Here is a 22,311-nt window from a genome sequence, read left to right on the forward strand (position 1 = left end):
AAATGAGGTTTATTGTACTAACAGAAAATGTGCAATCCACATTTAAACAAAATTTGATAGGTGCATAAGTATGGGCACCTCAATATAATAGTGACATTAATATTTTGTAGATCCTCCTTTTGCAAAAATAACAGCTTCTAGTTGCTTCCTGTAGCTTTTAATGAGTTCCTGGATCCTGGATGAAGGTATATTTGACCATTCCTGTTTACTAAACAATTCCAGTTCAGTTAAGTTTGATGGGCGCCGAGCATGGAGAGCACGCTTCAAATCATCCCACAGATGTTCAATGATATTCAGGTCTGGGGACTGGGATGTGTTACGGGGGAACCGGCAGATTAGGACCAGGGGGTATATATCCTAATCGCCAGTTGGGGCCCACCGTGCTCCAGATGACAAAAGAGCTGCTGGCACCTGAGGGTTAGGCGGAGACTATAGAGCTGGATGGCTCTGAGATAACCCAGGAACTCTGGGAACCGGTCACGTGTGTTGGGACACGTCAGACCGGACGACAACCCGATTAGCGTTTTGGTGCACCTAGCGCTACACCAACCACGTGTGCAGGAAACACGTCAGGCCGGGTGGTAACCAGGTAGCGTTGACCGGAAGACCGCCACGAAAGCGCCCTGTCGGCCACGTGTGTAGGACACGTCAGGCCGAGCGGTCCTCCGATTAGCGTTTCTGGCCACCTCTCGACTGGCCACGTGTGTGTAGGACACGTCAGGCCAGATGGGTACATCAGTAGCGTTGACCGGGAAGCCGAGGAGGATAAGGAACACCCTGTTAACTCCACAGGGGTCCTGGGGTACGCGGTCCGTGTGCGTAGGGGGCACAACCGGACAGGTGGCGCAGCAGGTGCGTTGTCCGTGTGCGTAGGGGGCACAATCGGACAGGTGGCGCAGCAGGTGCGTTGTCCGTGTGCGTAGGGGGCACAATCGGACAGGTGGCGCAGCAGGTGCGTTGTCCGTGTGCGTAGGAGGCACAATCGGACAGGTGGCGCAGCAGGTGCGTTGTCCGTGTGCGTAGGGGGCACAAACGGACCGGAAGCACAGCAGCCGCAGCCCAGTTAACACCACTGGGCTGCTATAGCAAGGCTGGAACGGCAGGAGGGAAGCACGGCGCCTGACCCTGATGTGCCGAGCCACGAATCTTGGCGTGACAGGCACCGTTCGCCTAACCCTACCTACCGCTTCCCAACATAGGCTTATGCCGCAATGAGGCTCTAACATGGAGGTGTGCTCTGACTGAGCAAAAGTGAAGACTGCGCACCTCCATGTTGTCTCCAGCCCCTTTTATAACCTGGGTCCGCCCCAAACCCAGGGTGGAACCACCAAGGTCCAATAGCAGAGTGCCATGTCATCAGTGACGTCACATGCGACCTATCCGGAACCGCCACGTCATTGATGACCTCATGGCAGCCACACCCCAAACACTTCACCAGTCATCGTCTGACGACCAATACTGAGGTGCCAGATCATAGGGGCGGGCCTCTGCGAGCCAGTCCGGAGTTACCACGTCATCAGGACACCTGACACCCTCTGCCCTATCAGGGCCTGCCACCTCACGGACATGCTCAGTGAGGTCCTTACCGGACCTAGCTTCTGATGCACTAAGTGCCTGAGCATGCTCAGTAGCCTGAGCCACAGGCTTAGAAAGCAGACTATCAGTTTGAGCATGCTCAGTAGCCTGAACTGAGGACTTAGTCTCAGACATAACACAAACAGGCTGAGCATGCTCACTAGGCAAAACACCGGGCTTAAACTCTGGCTGGGGTAAATCGGCGCACGCATGCGCACTAGCCGCCTCTCCACACTTAGACGTGGTGGAAGGAACAGCCAACTGGACTACCCGAGGCACGGCCAAGAACGGCAGCCGGCGCCTGGGCGCAACAGGAACCGCAGCAGGCTGCTTGCGGCTATGGCGGCGCCGGTTCGTAACAGTACCCCCCCCTCTAGCGGCCCTCCCACTCGAATGGTCTATAGTCGCCACAGATACCACTGAGCGACGGGCGGAAGATGGAGACATGCAGTGGGAGCTACAAGACTCTCTCCACCGCGTAATCACCCCAGACGACCAGTCGATATGTGGGGAATGTTGCTTCAACCAAGGAATACCCAGCAGAATATCATCTGCACCCTTAGGGAGAACCAGAAATGAAATGGTCTCTCTATGCCCAGATGACATGGCAAGGGTAATGGGCACTGTCCGCTGGTGAATTACCTTGGGCAACAAGGACCCATCCAATACACGGACTCTCACTGGCCTTGGCATTTGCACCAGTGGGATGGCATGCCGCCGGGCAAAAGAGGAGGAGATGAAACTATCCCCAGCACCTGTGTCCACACTTGCCCTTGTGGACCATGTTGACCCCTTAAAGGAAATGGACGCGGGAAACGTCACCCTAATGGATGACGCAGAGTCCAGTCTACCTTCAGCTATGGTCACCAATCGCGGTCGCTTACCCTGACGCTTTGGGCAACGGTTGGCATAATGACCATACTGCCCACAAGCGAAACAGGAAATGCCCTTGCAACTCGAAGACCTAGCAACACCAACCCTAGCGATGTCCATAGGGACAGAGATGTCCTCTAAGGGAGGTGCAGTAGGAGAGACCACTACAGTGGCTGAACGACCCTCTGACCTGCGCTCCAGCTGACGTTCGGAGGTCCGCAGGTCAATGCAGGTAGCCAGAGTCATGAGGCCCTCAAGGGTAGTTGGTACCACACGCGACGCTAATGCGTCCTTCACGTGCGAGGCTAATCCCCTCCAGAACAGTGGAATGAGAGTCCTCTCTGACCACCCCAGTTCTGCAGCAAGTGTCCTGAAACTCACAGCATATTGACTTGAGGAGGTACGCCCCTGCTCCAAAGTCAGTAGCTGTAAGGCCGACTCGTGAGTGACCTGAGGCCCCAGGAACACTTGTCGCAAGGACTCCAAAAACTCCTTAGAGTCCTGTACTACGGGGTCATTCCTCTCCCAGAATGGTGTAGCCCACTCCAGTGCTCTATCAGAGAGCAAGGAGATGATAAACCCCACCTTCGACCTCTCTGTAGGAAACCGTGCAGCCAACAGCTCTAGATGGACTGAGCACTGGTTCACGAATCCCCTACATGCCTTGCTGTTCCCCGTAAACTTGTTGGGCAGCGAGAGGTGAGGGAGGGTTGGAGTAGGCTTGGTGACTGACACCATTGCAGCCGCTTGAGCCACCACATCATCCATATCAGCAGCAAGAGCAGACTTCTCCAGAGACCTCACTCTGGCATCAAGCTGCAGCATGAACTGACGTAGCTGCTCCATCTCCGCCATGCCAGCCAGACCCTGGCGCAGTCTTACTGTTACGGGGGAACCGGCAGATTAGGACCAGGGGGTATATATCCTAATCGCCAGTTGGGGCCCACCGTGCTCCAGATGACAAAAGAGCTGCTGGCACCTGAGGGTTAGGCGGAGACTATAGAGCTGGATGGCTCTGAGATAACCCAGGAACTCTGGGAACCGGTCACGTGTGTTGGGACACGTCAGACCGGACGACAACCCGATTAGCGTTTTGGTGCACCTAGCGCTACACCAACCACGTGTGCAGGAAACACGTCAGGCCGGGTGGTAACCAGGTAGCGTTGACTGGAAGACCACCACGAAAGCGCCCTGTCGGCCACGTGTGTAGGACACGTCAGGCCGAGCGGTCCTCCGATTAGCGTTTCTGGCCACCTCTCGACTGGCCACGTGTGTGTAGGACACGTCAGGCCAGATGGGTACATCAGTAGCGTTGACCGGGAAGCCGAGGAGGATAAGGAACACCCTGTTAACTCCACAGGGGTCCTGGGGTACGCGGTCCGTGTGCGTAGGGGGCACAACCGGACAGGTGGCGCAGCAGGTGCGTTGTCCGTGTGCGTAGGGGGCACAATCGGACAGGTGGCGCAGCAGGTGCGTTGTCCGTGTGCGTAGGGGGCACAATCGGACAGGTGGCGCAGCAGGTGCGTTGTCCGTGTGCGTAGGAGGCACAATCGGACAGGTGGCGCAGCAGGTGCGTTGTCCGTGTGCGTAGGGGGCACAAACGGACCGGAAGCACAGCAGCCGCAGCCCAGTTAACGCCACTGGGCTGCTATAGCAAGGCTGGAACGGCAGGAGGGAAGCACGGCGCCTGACCCTGATGTGCCGAGCCACGAATCTTGGCGTGACAGGCACCGTTCGCCTAACCCTACCTACCGCTTCCCAACATAGGCTTATGCCGCAATGAGGCTCTAACATGGAGGTGTGCTCTGACTGAGCAAAAGTGAAGACTGCGCACCTCCATGTTGTCTCCAGCCCCTTTTATAACCTGGGTCCGCCCCAAACCCAGGGTGGAACCACCAAGGTCCAATAGCAGAGTGCCATGTCATCAGTGACGTCACATGCGACCTATCCGGAACCGCCACGTCATTGATGACCTCATGGCAGCCACACCCCAAACACTTCACCAGTCATCGTCTGACGACCAATACTGAGGTGCCAGATCATAGGGGCGGGCCTCTGCGAGCCAGTCCGGAGTTGCCACGTCATCAGGACACCTGACACCCTCTGCCCTATCAGGGCCTGCCACCTCACGGACATGCTCAGTGAGGTCCTTACCGGACCTAGCTTCTGATGCACTAAGTGCCTGAGCATGCTCAGTAGCCTGAGCCACAGGCTTAGAAAGCAGACTATCAGTTTGAGCATGCTCAGTAGCCTGAACTGAGGACTTAGTCTCAGACATAACACAAACAGGCTGAGCATGCTCACTAGGCAAAACACCGGGCTTAAACTCTGGCTGGGGTAAATCGGCGCACGCATGCGCACTAGCCGCCTCTCCACACTTAGACGTGGTGGAAGGAACAGCCAACTGGACTACCCGAGGCACGGCCAAGAACGGCAGCCGGCGCCTGGGCGCAACAGGAACCGCAGCAGGCTGCTTGCGGCTATGGCGGCGCCGGTTCGTAACAGGATGGCCATTCCAGAACATTGTAATTGTTCCTCTGCATGAATGCCTGAGTAGATTTGGAGCGGTGTTTTGGATCATTGTCTTGCTGAAATATCCATCCCCTGCGTAACTTCAACTTCGTCACTGATTCTTGCACATTATTGTTATTGTTAGCTATTATGGTGACAGCGATTTAGCGATCACCTGGCAGATTGCGGCCGGTGGTCTTTGCCCTATTAGGGTGCCCCTGATGAACCCCGGTGGGACTCTCGATCGGGGAGAAACGCGTCGGGCCTTTCTGTGGGACGTTAATCAGGACGATGGGTTATTGGACCCCTGTTTAGACTTCTAAAGGAAGCTAAGTATCACTATGATAATGATGAGTACTTGATAATATCTTAATGTGGTTACTTGGACCATGTTTTTTTCATCCTCATTGGTTGCTCCAATTTCTATTTGCCTTCTGTGAAGTGTATGCATTATATCTTCTGTGAAGCATTTCTTTCCCCACTAACCTTTTGATTCCATTAATATATGGGCAGATTTTGATGTTAGACCTTATGATTTTGAGGGGTGACTTGTTTACTGCTTTTGGCCTATTCAGGTTGAAGTATATTTCTATGAGTGTCACTGTGAGTTGTGGACAACTGGGGACTTATTCCCTCTAGTCCTCCATGGGAGGGTCCTGCTATCCTGATTGAGGATTAGTTGGTACGATAACGATCCTCTGACATTCTGTGTGAATAATTGGTTAATACACTTCATGGATTAAATTGGAGCACTATTTGGTATTGAATTTGATACCATATATATTGAATGATAATGTCCTTTGAGGTATACTATATAATTACATGGTCCTTTCAGAACACCATTTTAACATTATTGTATTGCCTTAAATACTGAGTGTCTGATTTTGTTTGATTATTTCGCAGTGCAACGTCCCCGCACTCCCCCTCTCCCAGTCCAGCTGCACTTGAGAACAGCGGAGGGAAAGAAGGGTGATTCTTCGTTGAGCGGGGGTGCCACTGGCGTCTGGATATAGGGTGCCGACCTCTGCGGCTAGGTAGGGCCAGACTAGGTAACTAATTGACCACACCCTTGTTGCACTGCCAATGAAGGATACACGCATATATTTTTATCAGACATGCATGATGGGCATTAATGTTAATTAACCCCTTCAGCCCCCGGGCACTTTCCGTTTTTGCGTTTTTGTTTTTTGCTCCCCTTCTTCCGAGAGGCGTAACTTTTTTATTTTTCCATCAATCTTGCCATATGAGGGCTTGTTTTTTGCGGGACGAGTTGTACTTTTAAATGAAACCATAAGTTTTACCATATAGTGTACTGGAAAACGGCAAAAAAATTCCAAGTGCAGAAAAATTGCAAAAAAAGTGGGATTGTACAATAGTTTTTGGGATATTTTATTCACCGTGTTCACTATATGGTAAAACTGATGTGTGGGTATGATGCCTCAGGTCGGTGCGAGTTTATAGACACCAAACATGTATAGGTTTACTTGTATCTAAGGGGTTAAAAAAAATTCACAAGCTTGTCCGAAAAACGTGGCGCACGTTTTGCGCCATTTTCCAAAACCCGTAGCGTTCTCATTTTTCAGGATCTGAGGCTCAGTGATGGCTTATTTTTTGCGTCTTGACCTGACGTTCTTAACGGTGCCATTTTTGCGCAGATGCTACGTTTTGATCGCCTGTTATTGCATTTTGCGCAAAATTTGCGGCGACCAAAAAACGTAATTTTGGCGTTTGGAATTTTTTTGCCGCTACGCCGTTTACTGATCAGATTCATTGATTTTATATTTTGATAGATCGGGCATTTCTGAACGCGGCGATACCAAATATGTGTGTATTTTTTATTTTTTTAACCCTTTAATTTTCAATGGGGTGAAAGGGGGGTGATTTGAACTTTTAGGTTTTTTTATTTTTTTTTAATTTTTTAAAACTTTTTTTTTTACTTTATTTTTTTTATTTTACTAGTCCCCCTAGGGGGCTTTTGCGATCAGCAATCCGATCGCTTTGCACAATCTGCAGATCTCAGCTACAGAGCTGAGAACTGCAGATTTGCTGCTTCACTTTCAATGCCGGCTGTATTCCGGCATTGAGAGGAAGTGACTCATGTTAGCCACAGGCGTCATCACATGACCCTGTGCTACCATGGCAACCGCCGAAAGTCACGTGATCATGTCACGTGACTTCCGGCGGGGGCGGGGTAAGTCACTGTCATGGCGGCGCCCATATACATATCGCTGCCAAGACTTTGGCAGCGAAATGTAAGGGGTTAATGGCCGCGGGTGGAAGCGATTCCACCCGCGGCTAGCAGGCACACATATCAGCTGTTGATAACAGCTGATATGTGCGCCGATCGCCGCCGCCTGCCGGCGGTAGGGGGCGGGGCTTACCGGAACACGATCCATGACGTATCTAGTACGTCATGGGTCGTTAAGGGGTTAATTATTTGGACGTGTGTCTGCCTCACTTAGGCCACCAAGCCGATTTCTCTCTTCTCCCATTGTCATTTAATTTGTGGAGTTAGAAGAATTTCCTTTCAGTGGCCAAGTGAAAACCTTTGGCGATTCATTGTCTTATTGTGTGTTGTGTTACGTGTGGGGATTCTGTTTTAAATGGATATATTAAAATTGATGTTTTAGGGGATTTTCTTTAAGGTCTTTGATTCTTGCACATTATTGTCAAGAATCTGCTGAAACTGAGTTGAATCCATGCGACCCGCAACTTGATTCCCGGTGCCGGCATTGGCCACACAGCCCCAAAGCATGATGGAACCTCCACCAAATTTTACTGTGGGTAGCAAGTGCTTTTCTTGGAATGCCGTGTTTTTTTGCCTCCATGCATAACGCCTTTTTGTATGACCAAACAACTCAATCTTTATTTCATCAGTCCACAGGACCTTCTTCCAAAATGTAACTGGCTTGTCCAAATGTGCTTCTGCATACCTCAGGCGACTCTGTTTGTGGCATGCTTGCAGAAATGGCTTCTTTCGTATCACTCTCCCATACAGCTTCTCCTTGTGCAAAGTGCGCTGTATTGTTGACCGATGCACATTGACACCATCTGCAGCAAGATGATGCTGCAGGTCTTTGGAGGTAGTCTGTGGATTGTCCTTGACTGTTCTCACCATTCTTCTTCTCTGCCTTTCTGATATTTTTCTTGTCCTGACACTTCTGGGCTTAACAAGAACTGTACCTGTGTTCTTCCATTTCCTTACTATGTTCCTCACAGTGGGAACTGACAGTTTAAATCTCTGAGACAACTTTTTGTATCCTTCCCCTGAACAACTATGTTGAATAATCTTTGTTTTCAGATCATTTGAGAGTTGTTTTGAGGAGCCCATGATGCAACTTTTCATATGAGATTCAAATAGGAGAACAACTTGCAAGTGGCCACCTTAAATACCTTTTCTCATGATTGGATACACCTGCCTATGAAGTTCAAAGCTCAATGAGGTTACAAAACCAATTTAGTGCTTTAGTAAGTCAGTAAAAAGTAGTTAGGAGTGTTCAAATCAAGAAATTGATAAGGGTGCCCATACTTTTGCACCGGTCAAATTTTGTTTAAATGCGGATTGCACATTTTCTGTTACTACAATAAACCTCATTTCAATCCAGAAATATTACTCAGTCCATCAGTTATTAGATATATGAAACTGAAATAGCTGTTGCAAAAACCCAAATTGTTATAAAGAAAAAAAGTTAACATTAATAGGGGTGCCCAAACTTTTTCATATGACTGTATATATCCATATATATAATTGCCTTATTCTGTCTGTTTGTCTGTCTGTCTGTCTGTCTTGCTCCAAAATTGTGTCCTTACGGTGACACAAAGCTGATTGGCCGCTGGGCTTGCCATGGCCCCGCCGCCCCGCACGGATTGGCCGCTCGCCCAGTCTCCGCCCGCACACGGATTGGCCGGCTGCTCGCCCAGGCTCCGCCCCCCCACGGATTGGCCTCTCGCCCCGGCACCCTGCACGCATTGGCAACTCGGCCACGCCCCGCCCCCCTCATGCAATGCACACTCGCTCTGGCTCCGCCCCCACACGCATTCCCCGAACCGACACGGAACCACAACTCCCAGGTGAGTACTGTACCCCCGGGAGCCCACATCAGCGTACGCCGCCAACCCAGCCGACACATACCCTCGCATTGCTGGGGTTGCCGCCGTATGCTAGTGTGGGCTCCCGTGCGAGCGGGGGACGGGATACGCTGGTAATCATGGTAGCATAGTTGCCAGCGCATCAAGGTCCTGCAGCGGCGGAACATACACACACACACACACACATAACAACACACACACACATCAGATCACACTCACTCTCACACACACATCACATCGCATCCACAGGCTCACAACATCCTGGGATATCGCTTGCTTCTCGGCGGCGATACTGTGGAGTGACCTTCCAGGACCTGCCGGAGGATCACATGGCCAGAAGCATGTGGTATCTCCGGATGTTGTGAGTGTGAGCGCGTATGTGTGATATCGTCAGTGTGTGTGTGAGTGTATGCGATCGGATGTGTGTGAGTGTGTTCTGATGTGTGAGTGTGTGTGAGTGTATGCGATCGGATCTGTGAGTGTTGGCAGAGGAGCATGGCGTGCTTGGGGAGGCTGGGAGGAGAGAGGCTGATCCTGGGGAAGGCTGGGAGGCGGAGGCTGATGCTGGGGGAGGCTGGGAAAAGAGAGGCTGATGCTGGGTTAGGCTGATGCTGGGGTAGGCTGATGCTGGGGTAGGCTGATGCTGGGGGAGGCTGGGAGGGTGTAGGCTGATGCTGGGGTAGGCTGATGCTGGGGTAGGCTGATGCTGGGGGAGGCTGGGAGGGTGTAGGCTGATGCTGGGGGAGGCTGAGAGGAGAGAGGCTGATGCTGGGGGAGGCTGGGAGGAGAGAGGCTGAAGCTGGAGGAGGCTGGGAGGGGGAGGCTGATGCTGGGGGAGGCTGGGAGGAGGGAGGCTGGGAGTAGAGAGGCTGATCCTGGGGAAGGCTGGGAGGGGGAGGCTGATGCTGGGGGAGGCTGGGAGGAGAGAGGCTGATGCTGGAGGAGGCTGGGAGGAGAGAGGCTGATGCTGGGGGAGGCTGGGAGGCAAGAGGCTGATGCTGGGGGAGGCTGGGAGGCAAGAGGCTGATGCTGGGGGAGGCTGGGAGGGGGAGGCTGATGCTGGGGGAGGCTGGGAGGGGGAGGCTGATGCTGGGGGAGGCTGGGAGGAGGGAGGCTGGGAGGGGGGAGGCTGAGAGAAGAGAGGCTGATGCTGGGGGAGGCTGAGGCTGGGAGGAGAGAGGCTGATGCTGGGAGGAGAGAGGCTGATGCTGGGAGGAGAGAGGCTGATGCTGGGAGGAGAGAGGCTGATGCTGGGAGGAGAGAGGCTGATGCTGGGGGCAGAGAGGCTGATGCTGGTGCAGTATGGGGGATGGAGCACGATGGGGGTTGCGCAGCATGGGGAATGGAGCACGATGGGGAGTGCGTAGCATGGGGGATGGAGCACGTGTGGGAGTGCGCAGCATGGCGGATGGACCATGTTTGGGAGTGCGCAGCATGGCGGATAGAGCACGTTTGGGAGTGCGCAGCATGGCGGATGGAGCACATTTGGGAGTGCGCAGCATGGCGGATGGAGCACATTTGGGAGTGCGCAGCATGGCGGATGGACCACGTTTGGGAGTGCGCAGCATGGCGGATGGAGCACGTTTGGGAGTGCGCAGCATGGCGGATGGAGCACGATGGGGGGTGCGCAGCATGGGGGATGGAGCACGATGGGAGGTGCACACCTCCCCCAACACACACACACACACACAACACACCACACACACACTGGGAACCACAAACACCGCCCTACACAGACACCCACACACACAGACAACGCTGCACACACACAACACCCAACACACAAACACCGCGGCATACATAAATATACACACATACCACGCAACACACACACACATTGCACAAAACATACCTCCCCCCAAAACACACCACACCCACACAAACCGCGCAACACACAACGCTACAGACACACAGCGCTCCACAAACAACGCAACACACGCAACACACATACAACACCGCTCTCACCCCCTGCCACATCCAGGGAACACCCAGAACATGTACAGCGCCCTACACAAACACTTGGTAACTACAGACAACAACATCTATATATATATATATATATATATATATATATATATATAAAACAAAAATCATACATTAACTACACAATACGTAAATTCTAGAATACCCGATGCGTAGAATCGGGCCACCTTCTAGTCTATATATATATATATATATATATATATATATATTTATACGTAAACTATTATTGTCTTTTCTACAATTACCAATACTAGTGTATTGAATACTGTACCATAATCCATCATAGGGAATGGGGCCTGAATGAGGGATCTTAGTCCTTTCTTTGGTACTATACCCTCTATGTCTGGATCGTATTCCATCCACCACGACTGTTCCTTAGGCCTCACACATCCATGTCTCTGGTACATGTGAGGTCCGTTTTCACACATACCGGAGACACAGGCACATGTAGACCCATTAAAATCAATGGGTCTGCTTTCACATGAACCGTGTGTCCGTGTGAAGCAAACCTGTGTCCGTGTGCTACACATGTTGACATTTCCGTTTTTCTCGGGTGTCACACGGAGTGCACACTGATATGCTCCGTGTGACATCAGTGTGACACGTACTAGAGAAAACCAAGTTTCTGTAAAATAAAATGAATTTTTACACTCACCTTCTGCAGCCCTGCTGTCTCTGCTGCTGCTGTCACTTGCTTCCGACCCCCACTCATTATGCTCATCACATATTCACTGCACCGAGGACCGGAAGCAGCAGCACGGGAGACATAAGCACCACAGACAGCAACGCCAGGGACAAGTGATCATACAGTGCTCGCCAAAAGTATTGGCACCCCTGCAATTCTGTCAGATAATACTCAGTTTCTTCTTGAAAATGATTGTAATCACAAATTCTTTGGTATTATTATCTTCATTTAATTTGTCTTCAATGAAAAAAAAAAAAATTGTCATAAAGCCAAATTGGATATAATTCCACACCAATCATAAAAAAGGGGGTGGACAAAAGAATTGGCACTGTTTTAAAAATCATGTGATGCTTCTCTAATTTGTGTAATTATCAGCACCTGTAACTTACCTGTGGCACCTAACAGGTGTTGGCAATAACTAAATCACACTTGCAGCCAGTTGACATGGATTAAAGTTGACTCAACCTCTGTCCTGTGTCCTTGTGTGTACCACATTGAGCATGGAGAAAAGAAAGAAGACCAAAGAACTGTCTGAGGACTTGAGAATCCAAATTGTGAGGAAGCATGAGCAATCTCAAGGCTACAAGTCCATCTCCAAAGACCTGAAAGTTCCTGTGTCTACGGTGCGTAGTGTCGTCAAGAAGTTTAAAGCCCATGGCACTGTGGCCAACCTCCCTAGATGTGGAAGGAAAAGAAAAATTGATGAGAGATTTCAACGCAAGATTGTGGCAGTTTGGAGAAGGCACCTTCAAATCTCAGGGATCTGGAGCAGTTTGTTCATCTCCAAAGACCTGAAAGTTCCTGTGTCTACGGTGCGCAGTGTCATCAAGAAGTTTAAAGCCCATGGCAACGCAAGATTGTGCGGATGGTGGATAAAGAACCTTGACTAACATCCAAACAAGTTCAAGCTGCCCTGCAGTCCGAGGGTACAACCGTGTCAACCCATACTATCCATCGGCGTCTGAAAAAAAAGGGACTGTATGGTAGGATACCCAGGAAGACCCCACTTCTTACCCCGAGACATAAAAAAGCCAGGCTGGAGATTGCCAAAACTTACCTGAGAAAGCCTAAAATGTTTTGGAAGAATATTCTCTGGTCAGATGAGACAAAAGTAGAGCTTTTTGGGAAAAGCCATTAACATAGAGTTTACAGGAAAAAAAAGAGGCATTCAAAGAAAAGAACACGGTCCCTACAGTCAAACATGGCGGAGGTTCCCTGATGTTTTGGGGTTGCTTTGCTGCCTCTGGCACTGGACTACTTGACCGTGTGCATGGCATTATGAAGTCTGAAGGCTACCAACAAATTTTGCAGCATAATGTAGGGCCCAGTGTGAGAAAGCTGGGTCTCCCTCTCAGAGGTCATGGGTCTTCCAGCAGGACAATGACCCAAAACACATTTCAAAAAGCACTAGAAAATGGTTTGAGAGAAAGCACTGGAGACTACTAAAGTGGCGAGCAATGAGTCCAGACCTGAATCCCATAGGACACCTCTGGAGAGATCTCAAAATGGCAGTTTGGAGAAGGCACCCTTCAAATCTCAGGGACCTGGAGCAGTTTGCCAAAGAAGAATGGTCTAAAATTCCTGCAAAGCATTGTAAGAAACTCATTGATGGTTACCGGAAGCGGTTGTTCACAGTTATTTTGGCTAAAGGTTGTGCAACCAAGTATTAGGCCAAGGCGGGCTTTGCACACTACGACATCGCAGGTGCGATGTCGGTGGGGTCAAATTGAAAGTGATGCACATCCGGCATCGCATGCGACATCGTAGTGTGTAAAGCTTAGATGATACGATTAACGAGCGCAAAATCGTCGTAATCGTATCATCGGTGCAGCGTCGGCGTAATTCATAATTACGCTGACGCGACGGTCCGATGTTGATCCTCGCTCCTGCGGCAGCACACATCGCTGTGTGTGAAGCCGCAGGAGCGAGGAACATCTCCTACCGGCGTCACCGCGGCTTCCGTAGGATATGCGGAAGGAAGGAGGTGGGCAGGATGTTTACATCCTGCTCATCTCCGCCCCTCCGCCGCTATTGGCTGCCTGCCGTGTGACGTCGCTATGACGCCGCACGACCCGCCCCCTTAGGAAGGAGGCGGGTCGCCGGCCAGAGCGACGGTCGCAGGGCAGGTGAGTGCGTGTGAAGCTGGCGTAGCGATAATTTTCGCTACGCTAGCTATCACACGATATCGTACCTGCGACGGGGGCGGGACCTATCGCGTGCGACATTGCAGCATCGGCTTGCGATGTCGCAATGTGCAAAGCCCGCCTAAGGGTGCTAATACTTTTGTCTGGCCCATTTTTGGAGTTTTGTGTGAAATGATCAATGATTTGATTTTTGTTTCATTCTCTTTTGTGTTTTTTCATTGCAAGCAAAATAAATGAAGATAATACCAAAGAATTTGTGATTGCAATCATTTTCAGGAAGAAACTGAGTATCATCTGACAGAATTGCAGGGGTGCCAATACTTTTGGCCAGCACTGTATATATCCTGTTCTTTGTGTGTTATCACGGATAGCACACGGCACATGGATGGACATATGCACCTTTTACATGTCATGTTTTTCACGGATGTGTGAAAGAGGCCTTAGGCCGTGTTACATTTAACTGGAACCAGGAATTAGTGACCCATCCAGCTATAGTCTATGTAGCAGATACATCAGGAGGTACAACTTTTCCTCAAAACCTTGATTGAGTCCAGGTTTCATTGTGTACAGTCTGGTGTTATTACCTCCTGTGGTACCAGAGGTAAGGCTAAATACAGCATAGTCTTTGAAGAAATAGGACTGTGTGTGCAAATCCAACAGTCCTTTGGCTTTTCTCCTTCCATGTCCACAGTAATGCGGGCTTTACACGAGACGATATATTGTGCGATATGTCGTCGGGGTCCCGGTTTTTGTGACGCACATCTGGCATAGCGAACGACGTCGTCTCGTGTGACACCTCTTAGCGACGCAGTATCGCTCACAAATCGTGTACTCGTCGTTAACTTTCATAATATCGTTTATTTTCATGGGTGCCGGTTGTTCATCGTTTCCGTGGCATCACACGTTGCTCCGTGTGACACCACGGGAACGATGAACACAGCGTACCTGCGTCCCACGGCACCCGCCGGCTTAATGGAAGGAAGGAGGTGGGTGGGATGTTTACATCCCGCTCATCTCCGCCCCTCCGCTTCTATTGGCCGGCGGCTGTGTGACGTCGCTGTGACGCTGAACGTCCCTCCCCCTTCAGGAAGTGGATGTTCGCCGCCCACAGCGAGGTCGTCCGGAAAGTAAGTGCGTGTGACGGGGGTTAAACGAGTTTGTGCGCCACGGGCAACGATTTGCCCGTGACGCAAAAGCGACGGGGGCGGGTACGATCGCTTGTGCTATCGCACGATAGATCGAGTCGTGTAAATCAGGCTTAAGAGAAATATGGTGGCGAATGAGTTTATTGTTCCAGTCCATATTTAAACGTTCTTTCAGTGTTTTTGTTGGGTGGCGCAACCCTGCAATTCCCAGCAGGATAATTAGCAAAATTTTCCCTCTGTGACCTTCTTCCAGTGACTGTTAGAAAAATACAGTTTAATAAAAAACTTAATTAGACCTTAGCTTATTTTTTGATGACATACTGTCTTTCAATATATAATTTTTATACCTGAGCGAATTCATTTGATGGGAATCAAACTCATGTAAAATGTTTAGGAATTCGTTAAACCTAGTGAATTTGAACAATTGGAAATATGATTTATACAAATAAACAATAAAGCCGTCATTATACTCATTGCAGAAGATTGCATTAGTCAAAGAAGGCACACACAACCTCAGACAAGGCCAGGTGGGCGTCTGTATAATGCCTTGCAGCTATCACATCACAGCCAACCAGGAAGGACTAATATAGCCTGTATAAAAGTAGATGCAGGGAATAAAGCAGCCATTTGGTGGCAAAACTGGGTAGTGAAAAGATATCAGATTATACAACATACCCATAGTGATAGACATGAGAAAGCCATAAAACAGTGAACAAATTCTACACATACTGTGTGTCTGAAGTGAAGAACGATTGGCATTTAACCACAAATAGTATTTTTAGGTCATATTGACGGTTTTACTTTAAAGGGAATCTGTCAACAGGATTTTTCTACCTCATCTGAGAGCAGCATGATATAGGCAAAGAGATTCTGAATACGAAGATGTATCACTTAGATTACTGGGTGCAGCCGTTGTGACAGAATATACATTTTTAGCTTTAGTCGTGTAACAGAGCTGTCCCAACTCACACCAGGCTCTCTATGTGGATGGTATATAGACAGTGAGGTGTCAATCAGAGGAGGGGGTGTTTTGGACAACATGGCATGAGGGAGCTTGTCACAGCAATGATAAGGGTCCATCTGATCAAAGAAACATAGCAAATAAAAAAAAGATTGGACAATGACAACAGAGGCATGCATGAACCTTCAGTCTTAAAGGGAACCTGTCAGGTCCAATATGCTCCCAGAACCATAAGCAGTTCTGGGTGTATATTGCTAATTCCTGCCTAAATGTCCCTGTGTACACTCGCATAGATAAAGGGATATTTAGAAAAAGTATTTCTAAAGATCTTTTATCATATGCTAATGAGCGCAGGGACTAGTCACAGGGGCGTTAGTTCCCTTCGCCTGTGCTAACATGCTAATAAATGTGCAGCGTCAGAGGATGATCTCACTCACCTCTCTGCTGCCATTGCCGCCCGACACTGGATTTCGGCTCAGTGCGCATGACCCCGTAATTTAGTCAAGCCAAGTGTACGCATCCGGGGTTCAAACTGAAGTAGTGCGCATGACCCAAACTCCGTTCACAGTCTCACTGGTGGTAAAGCAACATCTTTTGGATGTAGGGTGTCCAAACCCCCCTCCCTCCCTTTGCTTTCCCTCCATCCGGAAATGCTCTTCTATATGGCTTGCTGTATGTAGTCAGAGAGCAGAACTGTCCAATCATTGACTTCCATAATACTTTCCTAACAATTAAAGGTACAAGCAGATTAATATTAGGGCTGAGCTTTGCAATACCACAAAATTCCCATGGTTGAATATTATCGGACCATAGAGTACCTCCATTCTGAATAAGCTAAACAATTATTCCTTTTGGCTTGAGTGATGGCGGGGGTCTGAGGAATTGGGCCTGCAGTGATTACCAATACTCTACATGGGTTATAGCATTTCAAAACATTGGGCGGCACGGTGGCTCAGTGGTTAGCACTGCAGTCTTGTGGTGGCTCAGTGGTTAGCACTGCACTCTTGTGGTGGCTCAGTGGTTAGCACTGCAGTCTTGTGGTGGCTCAGTGGTTAGCACTGCAGTCTTGTGGTGGCTCAGTGGTTAGCACTGCAGTCTTGTGGTGGCTCAGTAGTTAGCACTGCAGTCTTGCAGCGATGGGGTCCTGGGTTCAAATCCCACAGAGGACAACATCTGCAAGGAGTTTGTATGTTCTCCCCGTGTTCGTGTGGGTTTCCTCCGGGTACTCCGGTTTCCTCCCACACTCCAAAGACATACAGATAGGGAATTTAGATTGTGAGCCCCAATGGGGACAGCGTTCCTGATGTATGTGAAGCGCTGCGGAATATGTTAGCGCAATATAAAAATTAAGATTGTTTTATTTAAAGTTTAGTTAACCTTTAAGGTTTGAATACATTTACAAGGCATTAAAGCTGATCTTCTCCCAGAATTAAGCTGCATACAGTATTAAACATCTTTTGGACCTAATGAAGCTGTTGTACTTACTTTGAAAATATATGTCACAATAGTTGCATCATATTTATAAAAGGTCCTCCGCTTGTTATTAAAATAAGATTTTTTTATGAGTTCAGGGCTATAAAATACTCATCTTGTGATCTGGATTATATATCAATTCTGATATAGATTAACAAAGTAAATACACCAGCCTCTTCTGGTGATCATGTAAGCAGTGTATATTGCATATCCAGTGACAGATCCATTTCAAGGAAGGATTTCTTTTAAAGGATTATTATTATCATGATAAAATGTTAGAATTGAAGAAACAAAGGGGTAATGTTTCTACTTGTGGAGAGGGATATGCCTGACATGCCAGTGTAAGGAGGCATATAAGCCTTTCAATGCTTGTCTGGTAATTGGTATATACAAAAGTAAACACCTTTTCAGTTTACCGTTGTCAAGAATAGTGGGATTTTTAATTTTATTGTTTACTGCTCATTGCGTAGAATAACAGCCACTTCTGCTCTCTATCAGTGGTGTCCAGAACCATAAGCAAGGAGCACAGCGCTTACAAGCTCTATTCTATAAAGCTTGTAGGCACTGCTCTAAACTTGGCCAGAACCCTGGATCTGGCTGCTTCTGTGCTCCTTCTCTGCCTCTGCTTGTAGCGTTACAACCATGGTCAGAACTGTCAATCATCAGGCAAGCAGGAGGCAGGGGAACAATGCTCTCCCAATGATTAATAAAACGATGAAACCCCCCCTCCTTAATTCACCCACAATGCTACATTACTACTTGAATACTGACTATGTCCTTGTATAATTGTGCACTGTATGGCCACTGTTTCAGCATTGTTAGAAGAATGATTCATGTAAATTATTCTCTTCATTATGGAAATTGGCGATTGGTAAAATACAAGTTAAATGTGCGAGGAACGGATTCTTGATTTTCAGATGAGAAGTGTTAAGAGGTGAGGCAGTCATGGCTATCATCAGTCTCATCTGAGATCACACAAATGAGTTCCTTGGTACATCATTTTAATTCCAATTAGCTCCTTTACCTATTCTATGCATCATGTGGACTTATAATTTATTTTTTAGGACTTCTGCTGATTAAAACAAGGACGTAGCCATTGCTCCACAATGAATAATTCAGTAGCTATTGATCAAACTGCAAATGTTTCTGAGAAATTTAATTCATAGGCTGATGTGCTTTCTTGCATAAACGCGCTCTAGCAACAGAACATAGCACTGACATAGACTGTAAGCTGGTACTAGTAAAAGTGCTTAAAGGGGTATTCCACAAGATATGTCATAATGTGAAGCTCCATAGGTGCGGTGTAGCGGTGCATTACCTTTAGGGACTCCATGTGATGAGTCGGTTCTGGTCACAGGTAGGGAACCTTCTTTTAGGATTGTCGTGACGCCACTCTCAGAATTGCGGTCAATGGGGACCGCCACTGCAGATTAAGGGATGCCTGGGGCTGATGGTGGGTGCAGTCAGTTGTAATAGCCTCCTGAGAGTGAGGCAAGACCCAGGGCCCTGTGTAGGAGTGTAGAACCACAGGTCGCAGAATAACTCAACACAAGCAGGATGTCTTTCAGGGGTTTTACTCACTGATGGTGGCAGGGTGAGTAACCCGGGCGTAGCTGGGATGAACCAGGCGTCCTTCAGGCTGACTTGCGAGGGTGGCTACTGACTCGCCTTCCTTAGCCCTTCTGTTGTTTGTGATGACCCCGACTTGCAGTCCCTACGGGGGTCACTCAGGGAAGTTACTGCTCCCCCCGTTTTGGCCCGTTTGCTTGTAGCCTGGACCAGGTCACTCCGGCTGCTTGCCTCCTGTGAGCTATGGGCCCTCACTTTGCTACGTGGCTGCGGACTCTCTGGTGTTGTCTTGGGGGTTTGAAGTGCCCCCTCAAGCAGGTTTGGCAGAAGAAAGCTAGATCTATCTCTGCACTGGGACCTGTTACCCGTTCGGGCCTGGTTACTCCCTGGCAGTCCTCTTACTCTCCACTCCATTGCTCTCTCTTTAGCCTTGGGTGGATTTCGGGTGGCACTACTAGGTGACCGTTCTCCCCCGTCAGTAGTCACTGCGCGGACGCTGTTAGACTGCAACAGCTCCAGGGTCTGCTTCTGCTCTCCCTGAGCTCCACACTAAACCGGCTCACTTGTGAGACCTGCACGTCTGCTCTGTCTGAGCTCCATACTCTAACTGCCTAACTCCTCCTCCTCTTTACTTCCTTTCCCCACTCATGCCTACCTACGCCACCTAGCAACTAGGCTCTCTACCACACTCCTTGAGTGAACATGGAGGCCATGCCCCCTCCTGGAAGCTCTCAGAAGTCCTCCCAAAGGTACATGTGTGAGACCTGATCACTATGCGCCTGTATAGTCACACCTCGGTAAGCCTTCTGGATTACCTGTATTGTACTGCCCCCAGCATGGGTGCAGTACTCAGTGGTGCCTGACCAGGTCAGGGGCGCCACAATAATATCTGGCTATAGCTATTTTATGGTTTAAAGAGATTTGCAAACTTTAGACTGTCTGCTTCTGACGAGTGAACAACGTCCCTGTAAACAGATTATAAGTGCCATCTGCAGTACACTTTCCAAATCCTATACAATAAGTTGCAAAGACCACGGTTGTCTCCCTGCTGTTTTGAGACTAGTGACAGCCTTAGGACTGGAGCCTACCATCTCAATCTTGACTCCTCATTTAAATGAAGTTTCCTTTGCTTTGGCGTCTCATGAGTTAATTTTAGGTTTTGTTCCCAATAGCTCTGGCAGGGCAGGTTATCTGTTGCTGATTTGGGCCCACATCCATTTAGGTTAAATACTGGAGCCTTCCCAGCAGTCCTTGCTGCTGTTAGAATTAATTTCTACTTTGGCCAGCCTGGTGGAAGGAACTGCTGAGGTTCTGTCCTGTGCCCATTCATCTGCTACTTTAGAGTCCGTCTGCTACAGTGAAGTTTTGTGCTTTGTATCCTTCTGTTTATTCCTCCATCTGTCTTTCCTTTCTGTCTGTGTTAATTAGTGTAGTGGCGAGACTAGTGTACTCGTCAGCCTACTCACTAGGCAGGGTAAGTGTAGGGTTAGCTGACGGACCAAGGTATCTTGCTCTCCGACAGGTTTAAAGAACCTGTATAGGGATGTTAGGGAACTCAGAAGTCAGCTTGAGGTGAGTTCAGGAGGTGTCCCCTCCTCTCCTTAGCAACATGGACCTCCGTTGTATTGTTACCACAGTGTTCTCCTCTTTTTGTCGTGTTTTTGTAGTGCGTCAGATGCTTGTTGGTCTAATCGCCTGTGTCGCGTGTTATATACGGACATCTCCAACTCCGTGCGTGACACCACCATAGTCTTTCTACCCATATCCTTCACATCAAGTTAGAAATGACTTTTGGTGCACATACCAGTCTCAATTTTCATGGTCTATAAGTTACCATCTATTCTTTCAACATGGGTAGTTTCTCTTCATCAGCATTCTTTCAGGACCTTCCATTGTCCAAAGGTTTGCATGCTGTGAATCCCAGTTATGCTGGGTTCACACATAGCGACGCAGCAGCGATCACGACGGGCGACCTGACCTTATCAGGATCGCTGCTGCATCGTTACATGGTCGCTGGTGAGCTGTCAAACAGGCAGATCTCACCAGCAACCAGTGACCAGCCCCCAGTGACCAGCGACGGGTGGAAGCAGTGCTGCGTTTGGTAACTAAGGTAAATATCGGGTAACCAAGGGCTTGGTTACCCGATATTTACATTGGTTACCAGCGCACACCGCTTAGCGCTGGCTCCCTGCACGCCAGAGTACACATCGGGTTAATAAGCAAAGCCTTGCTTATTTACCCGATGTGTACTCTGGCTGTGTGCAGGGAGCAGGGAGCCGGCAGCACAGGCAGCGTGAGAGCGGCGGAAGCTGGTAACGAAGGTAAATATCGGGTAACCAAGGAAAGGGCTTCCCTTGGTTACCCGATGTTTACCTTGGTTACAGCTTTCCGCAGCTGCCAAAAGCCGGCTCCCTGCTCGCTTCAGTTCGTCGCTCTCTCGCTGTCACACACAGCGATGTGTGCTTCACAGCGGGAGAGCAACAAGCAAAAAATGAAGCAGGACATTCATCAACGAGCGGTGACCTCACAGCTGGGGCCAGCTCATTGCTGGATGTCACACACAGTGACAGCGATGGGACGTCGCTGCTACGTCACAGAAAATGGTGACGTAGCAGCGACGTCTTGTCGCCGTCGCTGTGTGTGACATCACCTTTAGCCAGTATGGACTGTTATGGAGCTCTGGTTGCTCTGAAGACCTGAGATGTGGCCTACAGTCCTATATTGGTTTATCAGGAATGGATAATGAGAGTGCTGTACTAGTTACATTCCTTGAGAGAGTCAGGAAATGCATATTGAAAACACTAGCTGTAAATAAGGGTAAAAGAAGATATGAAAAGTGGTCTAAATGTGTGAGAAATCGAGTCTGTGGAAACGTAATCATTCAGGAATAGTGTTGAGCGGACCCGGATCGGCAAAATCCGGATCCGCACGGTTTGAGCGGCAGATCCGAGTCCGACCCGGACACGGGATTCCGGGTGCATGATCCAGATCCGTTTTTTTTCTCTCTCTCTCTCTCCCTCTCTCTTTCCACTCCCCATTGACATATATGGTGCCGGATTCCGGATCGGATCCGGACTTCTTTATCAACCCGTCGCGGATCCGCCGGACCGGGAATATTCCCAGTCCGCTCAACTCTATTGAGGAATGAGTAGCTGTGATCGACAGACATGCACCATAGATATAAAACTCTTGAGATGCTACGTTTAGAGCCTTTGAGATGCGGAAACAGTGGCAGAGGGAGAAATAAGGACATGAAAAACTGAGTTTGGGAGGAAAAGGAATCTCCCTAAATGTAGGGACTAT

General features: G+C 49.2%; 1 protein-coding gene across 4 annotated transcripts in view; it reads left to right on the top strand.

The window, feature by feature from the left end:
* The window catches only part of PAPPA2 (pappalysin 2), a 324,687-nt gene that overhangs the window by 36,836 nt on the left and 265,540 nt on the right, over positions 1 to 22,311 (top strand). The window lies entirely within an intron of this gene.

The sequence above is a fragment of the Anomaloglossus baeobatrachus genome, chromosome 8 (genome assembly GCF_048569485.1).
Source record: "Anomaloglossus baeobatrachus isolate aAnoBae1 chromosome 8, aAnoBae1.hap1, whole genome shotgun sequence".
Classification (NCBI taxonomy): domain Eukaryota; kingdom Metazoa; phylum Chordata; class Amphibia; order Anura; family Aromobatidae; genus Anomaloglossus; species Anomaloglossus baeobatrachus.